Genomic DNA, 10,638 nt, shown 5'->3' with positions numbered 1-10,638 from the left:
ACCTACCTACCTACCTACCTACCTACCTACCTACCTATATAATACAACAGAAAGAAAAGCTTTGGCTTAAATATAGGGTACATAAAAAACAAGAAAGCAAGTGCTATCAAATACAGTAACTCCAAGAACACTTTACAGGAATAAAATAATTTTGAATAAGAAGATGCTGTACTTGAAGTTATTATCCCTGACTGAAAATGAATATTTCCTTCTGATCGTCCCTGAGAAAGTCTTTGGGGTTCTACTAGCCCATACCTCAAAGTTTAGATCCAGAATGTCCTACCTTCTTCCAGTCTCACTTATGCTTCACCAATGCCTGTTGGACCTTAATAATGTCTTCTTCTGGAATGGTTATAAATTCTTCTTCCACTATCATGAAGCCCAAGTGCTTTGCCAGAAAGTTCGAAAGAGATGCCTTTATATGTTTTGAGAATGGGTGGAGTACCTTAATGGATTAAAGAAATCCATTATTCCTTGCTGAGAATTAAGATCTCAATGCTGATTTTTTCCATGGGTGTTTCACAACTCTTAAATGTGGGATAAAATGGTTTCCATAACTCTGAAAGAGAAATGCATTAGGCAGATGTCCCTAAGGAAAGTTCTAGATTGTATGTACTTTGTGAAACAAATAGATCTACAGTATCTACCTACAACTAAAACTCTCATTCCCGTAACCTTTAACTGGGTGAAATGGTGTATGGTAGGCCAATATTTTTTGCACTAAAGTACCTCAAATGAGTCCAAATCTGGGACCCATAATTCCAGGGAATTGAAATTTGAAAAATTCTATAAAATAGTTTACGGCATCAAAATTATCAGAAAACAGCTTAAGACATAACACAAGACAAAAACATTCCTTTGCTGCTGTTTGACTGCACGACTGTAGAGTCAAACCTGGTCCATTTTCAAGGTAGACACGTCTAAGAATGTATACTCAGCATTTCCAGGGAATGCAGGATATTAGAAGACCTCATCCTGTTGAAGGCATTGAGGGATCTTCTGGGGATTCTTGGGGCGGAATGGCTTTTTTTGCACCTTTTATATATATATTTAAAAATTGTTACTTATCTTTTCATGTTATAGTTGTATAAGTTTTACTTGTATCTCGTGGCAAGATGGGCAGCAGACAAATTTAATAACAAATAAATAAACAAATAAATATAATCCTCAATAGAAAATTATTGGGGTGGAGGAAAAGGGGAAATCTGATAAATACCTCTGAAATGATGACCCAACTGGTCATGAGCCCTCTAGTTTACTCCTTAAACTCTTGTTCTTGTAACCTATGTCTCCAAAACTATGTATACTATAGGACCAAACTTTTTCAACTAAGGTATCTCAAACGGGCTAACTTAAAGAATGCATCCAAAATTTGGGATCCATCAGGCCCAATGTCAATGGAATTGACATTTGGAAAATTACAATAAAGTTTGATATGTGAATTATCATAAATCACATTATGAACAAAACTAAATGTCATCCTCTTTCCTGATGTTTGACTGTGCTTCGCAGTTCAACATGGGCTGCTTTCAAGGCAGACCCATTTCTGAGAATAACCCTTCCTTTCTAACTGGCTATGGAGATTCTCAAGTCAATCCAGGTCATGGTTGTCCCAAAGGTGTTTTTTCAGGAGGCAACTGGACTTTGTTGTTTTCTTGAAGATGTTTTGCTTCTCATCCAAGAAGCTTCTTCAGAATTGGAGAAGCTTATTGGATGAGAACTTCAAGGAAAAACAAAGTCTAATTTTGAAAAAGCACCTTTGGGAGCTGCATTTCTTAAGAACTGTTCCGCTGAAAGGAGTACATTAGAATTCTGTCATTATTGAAGGCATTAAGGAATCTAATATGTGGAGGAGGAGGAGGAGAACAGAAGAGAAGAGAAGAGAAGAGAAGAGAAGAGAAGAGAAGAGAAGAGAAGAGAAGAGAAGAGAAGAGAAGAGAATTCTTTATTTTCCAGGTGTGGTTGGACACACAAGGAATTTGTTTCTGGTGCATAAGCTCTCAGTGTACATACAAGATGTGAGGGGTCTGTATATATTTTCACAGCCCTCTTTCTTGCTCCTGCAGTGTACAGGTCCTCAATGGAAGGCAGGCTGGTAGCAATTGTTTTTTCTCCAGTTCTAACTATCCGTTCAAGTCTGTGTCTGTCTTGTTTGGTTGCAGTTTTAAAACAGTCAGTTATATCGGTGCAAATGACAGACACAATAATTCCTTTGTAGAACTGTATCAGCAGCTCATTGTGCAGTCTGAGCTTTCTGAGTTGGTGCTGGAAGAACATTCTTTGTTGTGCTTTTTTGATTAAATTTTTGATGTTAGGTATCCCTTTTAAATCTTGAGATACTATAGAACCCAGAAACATGAAGGTTTCTAGTGTTGATACTGTGTTGTCTAGTATTATAAGAGGTTGTAGAATAGTAGGGTTTCTCCTAAAGTCTACTGTCATTTCTACAGTTTTGAGTGTGTTCAGTTCAAGATTGTTCCAGCCACATCACAAGTCTAGTTGTTCAACCTCTCATCTGTTTGCCGATTCGCTGTTGTCTCGAATGAAGCCAATCACTGTTGTGTCATCTGCAAACTTCAGTACTTTAACAGAGGGATCTTTTGAGATGCAGTCATTGGTATATAGAGAGAAGAGAGGTGGAGAGAACATATAGCCCTGAGGGGCTGTGATAACTGTACAGGTATCTGATGTGATTTTTCCTAGCTTCACTTAGCATAGCATAGCATAGCATAGCATAGCATAGCATAGCATAGCATAGCATAGCATAGCATAGCATAGCATAGCATAGCATAGCATAGCATAGCATAGCATAGAATAGAGCTGGAAGGGACCTTGGAGGTCTTCTTGTCCAGCCCCCTGCTCAAGCAGGAGGTCCTATACCATCTCAGTCAGATTTTCTAGTCTCTTCTTAAAAACATCCAGTGATGGAGCACCCACGATTTCTGGGAGTAAGCTGTTCCATTGCTTAATTGTCCTCACTGTCAGGAAATTTCTCCTTAATTCCAGATTGCTTCTCTCCTGGATCAGTTTCCAACCATAGATTCTTCCCTCTGGTGCTCTGGTGAACAACCTGTCCCCTTGTGGCAGCCCCTCAGATACAGGAACCCTGCTCTCATGTCTCACCTATTTCTTCTTTTCTTTAGACTAGCCAAACCCAAGTTCTGCAGCCATTCCTCATACGTTTTGGTCTCCAGGCCTTTGATCATCTTTTTTTGTAATATTTTATTGATTTTCTAATTTTACACTTAAGTATTTAAAAAGCAGCGTGCTGCTGGGTTATTTGATAATTCAATAACATACAAAAATCTTTAGTACAAATCTCTAGCTACCACATCAAATATTTCCTCTCTTTTTCCCTTAATATCTACTGTCTCATATTTGAACTAATACAGTTCTTAATATATCAATTAAGTAAAAATAGCATTGTTATATTTCTCAATAATTTTAGCTTATCATATCCAAGTTGCTTTAATATTCAGTCTTTATATACAATCAATGTTCTGTTGTTAGTTTTTCCCAATTTTTAGTTTCTCGTCAATATTTAAATTTAACATTTGATATTTATAATTTCCAACTTTTAGATAACCAAAGTTTCCTTTATCACAATTCATAATGAAGTCTAATATTCAAGATACACATCTTATCTATTTGAGTATATTCTACTTCCCACCATCTTACATCATCTAGTTAATAATACAGTATAACATCCTTATTTTCAACTAATTTCCAAATGTCTTAAATTTAATGAACAAAATTTCCCCTATTTCAACATCAAATATTTCCTCTCCTTTTCCCTTAATATCTACTGTCTCATAAACTAATACAGTTCTTGTTATATCAACTAAGTAAAAACATGTTTATTACATTTATCAATACATTTTAGCTTATACACATCTTAATTACTTTTACATTCAATCTTTATAGACAATCAATATCCTATTTATTTGTTTCCCCAATTTTTAATTTCCCATCAATATTCAAATTTAACTTTTAATATTTATACTTCCAAGTTTTAAGTGACCAAAATTTTCTTTATCTCAATTCATAACAAAATCTAGTATTCAAAATACATATCTTGTCTATTTGAGTATATTCTATTTTAATTAGTAATATAAAATTCTCTCTAATAAATCAAAAGCCCAATTTTCTTCAGCCTTATTCTGGCTTTCTTCCTTTGCCAGCTTGCCTTCCGTGTGAATGCTTTTAAGTCATCAAATAGATCTCCTTCTGTTGTTATATATATTATTTGAAATAGAAGAGACCATCCAGTCGCCATGTTTTTGGAAGCGGGAAGCTTAAAGAGCCCCATAGATCCTGATTATTGGCCTATGATCAGTATATATACAAAGACCCACAGAGAGAAACACACACAGTTAAATATGGAAGAAGGGTCTAACACACATTAGAAGAATGGATTGCAAAGTAACCATAACATCCTGAACCCTATTACTTCCTCCCCTGTCCTATTCAAGGATGTATAAGTAGTCCTCAGGTAGTCCTCAACCTCAAATTTCTGGATCACACTTAGGACTGTACTTGTTTTAAAAACCAGAAGTCTACTGTTTGCAAATACATTTCCCCTAGATAGGGAGGTAGGAGAAATTGTGAGGTAGAATTACATCATCACTCCTGTTATCTTTCCTTTAGTACACTCCATGTAATCAGAAGAATAACTGAACTTTGGTGGTCTTTGTTTGGAATCTATGGCATGTTCTTGACCACACGACAACTGTCATATATACGGTCTACCTATAGGCCCACAAGCTCTTTTTCTCTTAAATGGGAAAAAAGATCAGCAACCTGATGTTCTTCAGAACTTTTGATTGTAACATTCTCTAACCTCAGGTTAGTAGGCACTGCCAAAAGGAGGACATGTCTTATTTCTCCCCACATTTCTTCACTCTGGCATGGATAAGTCCCTTGACTTTTGAGTATCTAAGTAGCTTTTCACTGGGGCGTTTGTTGTTCAATTATTAAGTTGTATCCGGCTCTTCATGACCATAGCACACCAGGGACCCCTGCCCTCCACTGTCTCCAAACGTTTGCCCAAATTCATATTCATTGTGTGGATTACACTAACCATCTCGTCCTCTGTCTATGGAGATTCTCAGTCATCCATGTCAGAGTTATCCCAAAGATGCTTTTTCACGAGGCAACTGGACTTTCTTGTTTTTCTTTGAAAACATTTCATTTCTCATCCAAGAAGCTTCTTCAGCATTCCAGCTCTTCAGCTCTACTGAAGAAGCTTCTTGGATGAGAAGCAAAACATCTTCAAAGAAAAATGAGAAAGTCCAGTTGCCTTGTGAAAAAGCATCTTTGGGATCTCATCCTCTGCCATCCACTTCTCCTTTGGCCTCCCGTCTTTCCCAACATCGAGGTCTTTTCCAACAAGTCCTCTCTTCTCATTTGGTGGTCAAAGTATCTGAGCTTCAGCTTCAGTATTTTTCCTTCCAAAGAACATTCAGGGTTGATTTCCTTTAGGATTGACTGATTCGATCTCCTTGCACTTCAAGGGACTTTCAAGAGTCTTCTCCAGCACCACAATTTGAAACCCTTGATCCTTTGGCACTCAGCCTTCCTTATGGTCCAACTCTCCCAGCCATAAAATGCAATTAGCATTTATTAGAGTTAACAGGCTTGGGTTGATATACTGACAAGACCTTTATCAGTTACACATTGAAGACTAACTGCTAGTGCTAGCACGGTCTTTTCAATGTACATTTGCCACTGTGTGCCTGCATTCATACTTGTAATCCCCTCCACAAAATGTAAATGCAAACATTAAATATTGTGTCTTCCACTCCCCCCTATTAGTTTTCCTTTCCTATTTTTTGGGTTGTCCTTTGCTTGTCCAGATACAGGATAACCCTACTGTGACCTCAGCCAGAATGTCTAATAATGGGAATTGGTGGCAATTTTACTGAAATGCATCTTGAAGATTTTGGGGTGAAAAGCTTGGGTCTCTACTGAGTATAGCAATTCTCCAGCCTCATAAGTAGCATTGATTTTAGGGCTGTAATTTCCATCAGATGATGAAAAAAATACGTATGTGTTGATATGATATGTGGAAGTGAAAAATAAATGTATGTGTATGTGTGTGTGTGTGTCTCTGTGTGTGTGTGTCTGTGTGTAAGAGAACTGATTCTCTTTTCTTTTTTTTTAAGCAGGGAGCATCCCAAAATTATTTTGAATACTTCCGAACTTTCAAGGAGTGATCCAGAAGAGGTCAACATTTCTATCCATATTATCAAATGGGTAGAAATTGCTATGAATACTTCTGAAATATCAGAAGTGTCTTTTCCAGATAATCCAGATAATTTAACACGAAATCTTATCAATGGCTTCATTGCCCTTATTTGCATTTTAGCCCTGGTAGGAAATGGAAAGACCATTTATCTCCTAGTCTTTTCCATTAAGAGGAATTCTTTCACCACTTAAATCCTGTATCTCTCCATCGCTGATTTTGGGGTCCTCGCATCCCTCATTATGGCAGCTATATTTGTGGGGGTGTCAATTTTTTATAAAGGAGCTTACATGGTCCAAACCTTTTTCTTTTTGTTCTTTGAGCTCTTTTCCTTCACCTATTCTGCTATCCAGTTTCTGCTGACGTCCATCAGCCTGGACAGGTGTGTGACTGCCTTTTTCCCACTCTGGCATCACTGCCATCGTCCATCATATCTGCCCAGCCTGGTTTGTGTCCTCATCTGGATCGTCTCCTTTCTGTTCTTGCAGTGCACTTAATTCTCCAGCAGACCAGGACCTTTGGAAGTTCACCTTTGCTTTACCAGCTTATTGTGAATGGCTTATTTTGTACCCCTCTCATGGTTTTGTCTACTGTGACCCTCTGGATTCACGTGAGGTCTAAATCGCAACGCAATCAAAGGAAACTCCTCACCACCATCTTGCTGGCTCTCCTCTTCTTCCTCCTTTTTTCTCTCCCAAGGTATGCCTCATATGTCATTTATTATTTCAGTTTCCCTCATCCTGTCCTCTTGGCAATTGGAATAGGAAGTGCTACTCTCAATAGCAGCATCAACCCCCTCCTTTATTTCTTAGTGGGGAGGAAGCAGAGGGGAAAGAGTCAGCCCAGAACATCCTTGAAGGGGGCTCCTCAAAGAGTCTTCAAGGATGAGCAGCAGGGCAGCCTGGAAGAACAGAAAGCTGCAAAGGAAGGACTTTCGTGAAGTCTTACCATCACTGTACATTCACGTTTGACAGCCATAAATAATATGTGCATTCAATAAAAAACAAATTTATAGAACAAAGTAGCTAATGCCAAACAATATAAAAAGGAAATATTGCCGTATTCGTAATTTTCAAAGTGAAATGTTTGTATAGAAAGTGTCTGACTTCATATATCTTTTTTATTTCATCACATGAAATTACGTCTCCTTTCATGTAATTCTTTATTTCATAACATCAAATTATATGTTTGACGTCATACAATTCTTCTTTATATCATAACAACTCCTATTAATGCATGGTTTTTTTTCCAATTTTTTTTATTAATTTTGAAATATCCCCCCCGCATACAAATATAAACATACATTAATACAACTTTAGTATTATTAATTTTAACATACAAACATAAACGTTAATATTGCAAAACAGCCTGGCAACCCCCCTCCCCGCGTCCGCTCTCTTTTCTCCTCCTTCAACCTCCCTACACATCCCACCTCCTTCCGTCTCCTCTTCCTTTGGACACGGTTTAGGGGCGCTAACCGAGCATCAGCTCGGCAGCCCCCCCTCCCCGCATCTGCCCTCTTTTTCACTACCTTCCTACTTCCTCCTATCTCTCCTCTCCTCTCCCTCCCTTCGGACACGGTTTAGGGGTGCTAACCGAGTGCCTTCTATATTTCTCCATACATCAATGCTCCTAATTTAATACTCATTTTTACATTAATACTCAAAATTATTTTATTTCTATTTCTACCCTCCCTCTCACCCCCACCCCCCGGACTTCCCAGAACTGATTACAGGGTTAAACACACATCATCCCAAGTCTAAATGTTACTACCCAAATATAAAGCAATCAAGTATAAACATACTTTAACTCAAATAAAAACAATCAAATATAAGCATATAAACATATAAACTCTAAGCATATAATCTATCCATCTNCCAGAACTGATTACAGGGTTAAACACACATCATCCCAAGTCTAAATGTTACTACCCAAATATAAAGCAATCAAGTATAAACATACTTTAACTCAAATAAAAACAATCAAATATAAGCATATAAACATATAAACTCTAAGCATATAATCTATCCATCTTCCCCAAACCCAAATATCTTAAAGTTAATCTTTGCCATTTCTACAAAAAAAATAAAATAAAATAAAAAACAGCCAATAATCTTACTGCTATACATTTCTTAATTCAAATCTTCCGTAATCCCCAATAAAAATAATTACAAAGTAAACTTTATCTATCACTTAAAAACCTATTAAATTTTCCACTAAATCTTAGTCCAGAAAATTATATATCCCTTCATGTCCACCAAATATAATAGTAAATTACTAATTATTTCCCATGTCTCAAATATTTTGAGCCCATTTAATCATACAATCTTTAGTTTTATAAATTCTTCTTATATGAGCTCTACCTCAATCTTTAGTCTCAAATACTTTCAATCCTTTAAAATAATATAAATTTCTTCAAGTAATAAAATATTCTCTTTATTTTTTATGGTAAATTCTGGTAACATATCCCCAAATCAACAAACATTTCTCAAATATTTTAAACCCATTTGATCATACAGTCTTTAACTATTTTTATAAATTCTCATTGTATAAACTCTACTTCTTAAAATAATACAATTTTAAAATCAAAACTTTCAATCCCCCTCTTCCTGTGGTAGTAAAACTTCCAGAGCGTTCCTGTAAGTCTATCACAAGTCTCTTTAATCTTGCCCCTCCACTGGCTCTAAAGTAAAAGTTATATTTACTGCTGCTCTTTCTCCTTTCGTTTATAAACAACACAGGTCATTATTCACTCCTTTGGGACGTCTTTCACTTCACAAAGTTATTGTTTCTAGAAGTCTCCTGCACTTGATAACATAGCCATAAATAATTCCACAGGTTATTGTTCGATCCTTTCTTCCAATCTTTTAAATCACGATGATCCTTTAAAATTCTAACGTCTTGATCAGCAATCTGACATCTCTGCTGGTAAAAAACCTGTAAAATTTCATTGCAGCGTACTCTTCTGGAAAAATAGACCACAGCATCTCTTGGCAGATTTCTCTGTCGTGCAACCCATGTATTAATTCTATAAATTTTATTTCTCAATATTTCTTCGGGGTTGCATGCCAAAACCATAGCCAAATCTACTCCATTCTCTTCTCTTAGTTTTTCCTGCATATCTTCCTTCAGACCTCTAGTTCTCAAGGCAAACACCATGTCTGTGTTTTTTAACATTTCCACATCATCTTCTAATTTCACAGATGTGTCCTCCATCCTTTCTACATTTTCCACTAATTCATCCACCCATCCCTCTTTACAATCTTTATGAACTACAAAACTTTGAAAAATAAGCAACATGTCCTCACATAACTGCTCCATTTTCTTATTCAAAAGTTCCTCAAAATCCATCTTTATTTGTTTTACTGACTGTTTCAAAGCATCCTGTAAGTCCTTCAATATTATTGACAAGGGAGGTGAAGATGAAGATGATTTAAATTTAATCTGTTGTAAAGTTTGTATAGATGAAGTTGAAATCGCAGCTTTAGAAAGAGCAGAAGTTCCAGTACATTTAAAAGCCATTATAACTTCAAGAGGCAACAAATACAAGTTATATAAAAAGAAGAACGCTTGAACTTTCAATAAACTCGAGAAAGGAAGTGAAAGTTTTCCTTCTTTTAAAACAAAGAAACGACAGCTCCGCCGCCGTTTTCTTCTTACTTTAATTTTTGTCCAAATCAAACTGAAAAGATCTTTATGGTATATCTCTGTCCAAAAAAAAAAAAAAAAAAAAAAAAGCTGAGAGAATGAAAGTTTTTCTTCAGCATCTTTTAATCCAAGTCACATTCCATGCCAATATTTCAAACTAAATACCAAGTAGAAAATGAAAGTCAATGTGAAGGTCTCTCATAATGAAAAGCAACATTCCTCCAACATTTTCACTTCTTCCTTTAGCATAAATAATAAATGGAGAAGATAATTTTTTTTTTATTGAAATTTTTTAAAATTTTTACAATATAACTCCCCACCTCCCTCATACCCCACCCTTCCCCACCCCCCTCCCTTCCCCCCGACTTCCCAGAGCTACACACAGGGTTTACAATACAATAATTATATTCTGTCTTAAGTTATATTATCCTTAAATTAACAATTCTATAACATCCTTTAGCTCTCTTCTAAACTGACATATTAAACATCATTATTACAAATTATTTAATTTTAATAAAATATACTACATTAACAATCACAAATTACCCAAAAACCAAATGAAACTTTTTAGTTCCATATTTCTTTTCTATATAATCTATCCATCTTCTCCAAACCAGTATATATCTTTCTTGTGAATAATCCTTCACATAGGCTGAAATCTTAGCCATTTCTGCTAAATTTGAAACTTTAAATGCCCAATCCTCTATAGTAGGCAAACGATCCATTTTCCAACATTGAGCTATTAA

The 10,638-nt window shown here is 36.1% G+C and overlaps 1 pseudogene; it reads left to right on the top strand.

Moving 5' to 3' along the window:
- Positions 1 to 7,184, top strand: part of LOC107299766 — a 17,242-nt pseudogene extending 10,058 nt beyond the window's left edge.
- Positions 7,185 to 10,638: the final 3,454 nt, after the last annotated feature.

This window comes from Protobothrops mucrosquamatus, unplaced genomic scaffold (genome assembly GCF_001527695.2).
Source record: "Protobothrops mucrosquamatus isolate PMUCROS unplaced genomic scaffold, P.Mucros_1.0 scaffold5436, whole genome shotgun sequence".
NCBI lineage: Eukaryota > Metazoa > Chordata > Lepidosauria > Squamata > Viperidae > Protobothrops > Protobothrops mucrosquamatus.
The sequence above is the reverse complement of the archived record's forward strand: the minus strand, read 5'-3'. Positions and strand labels throughout refer to the sequence as shown.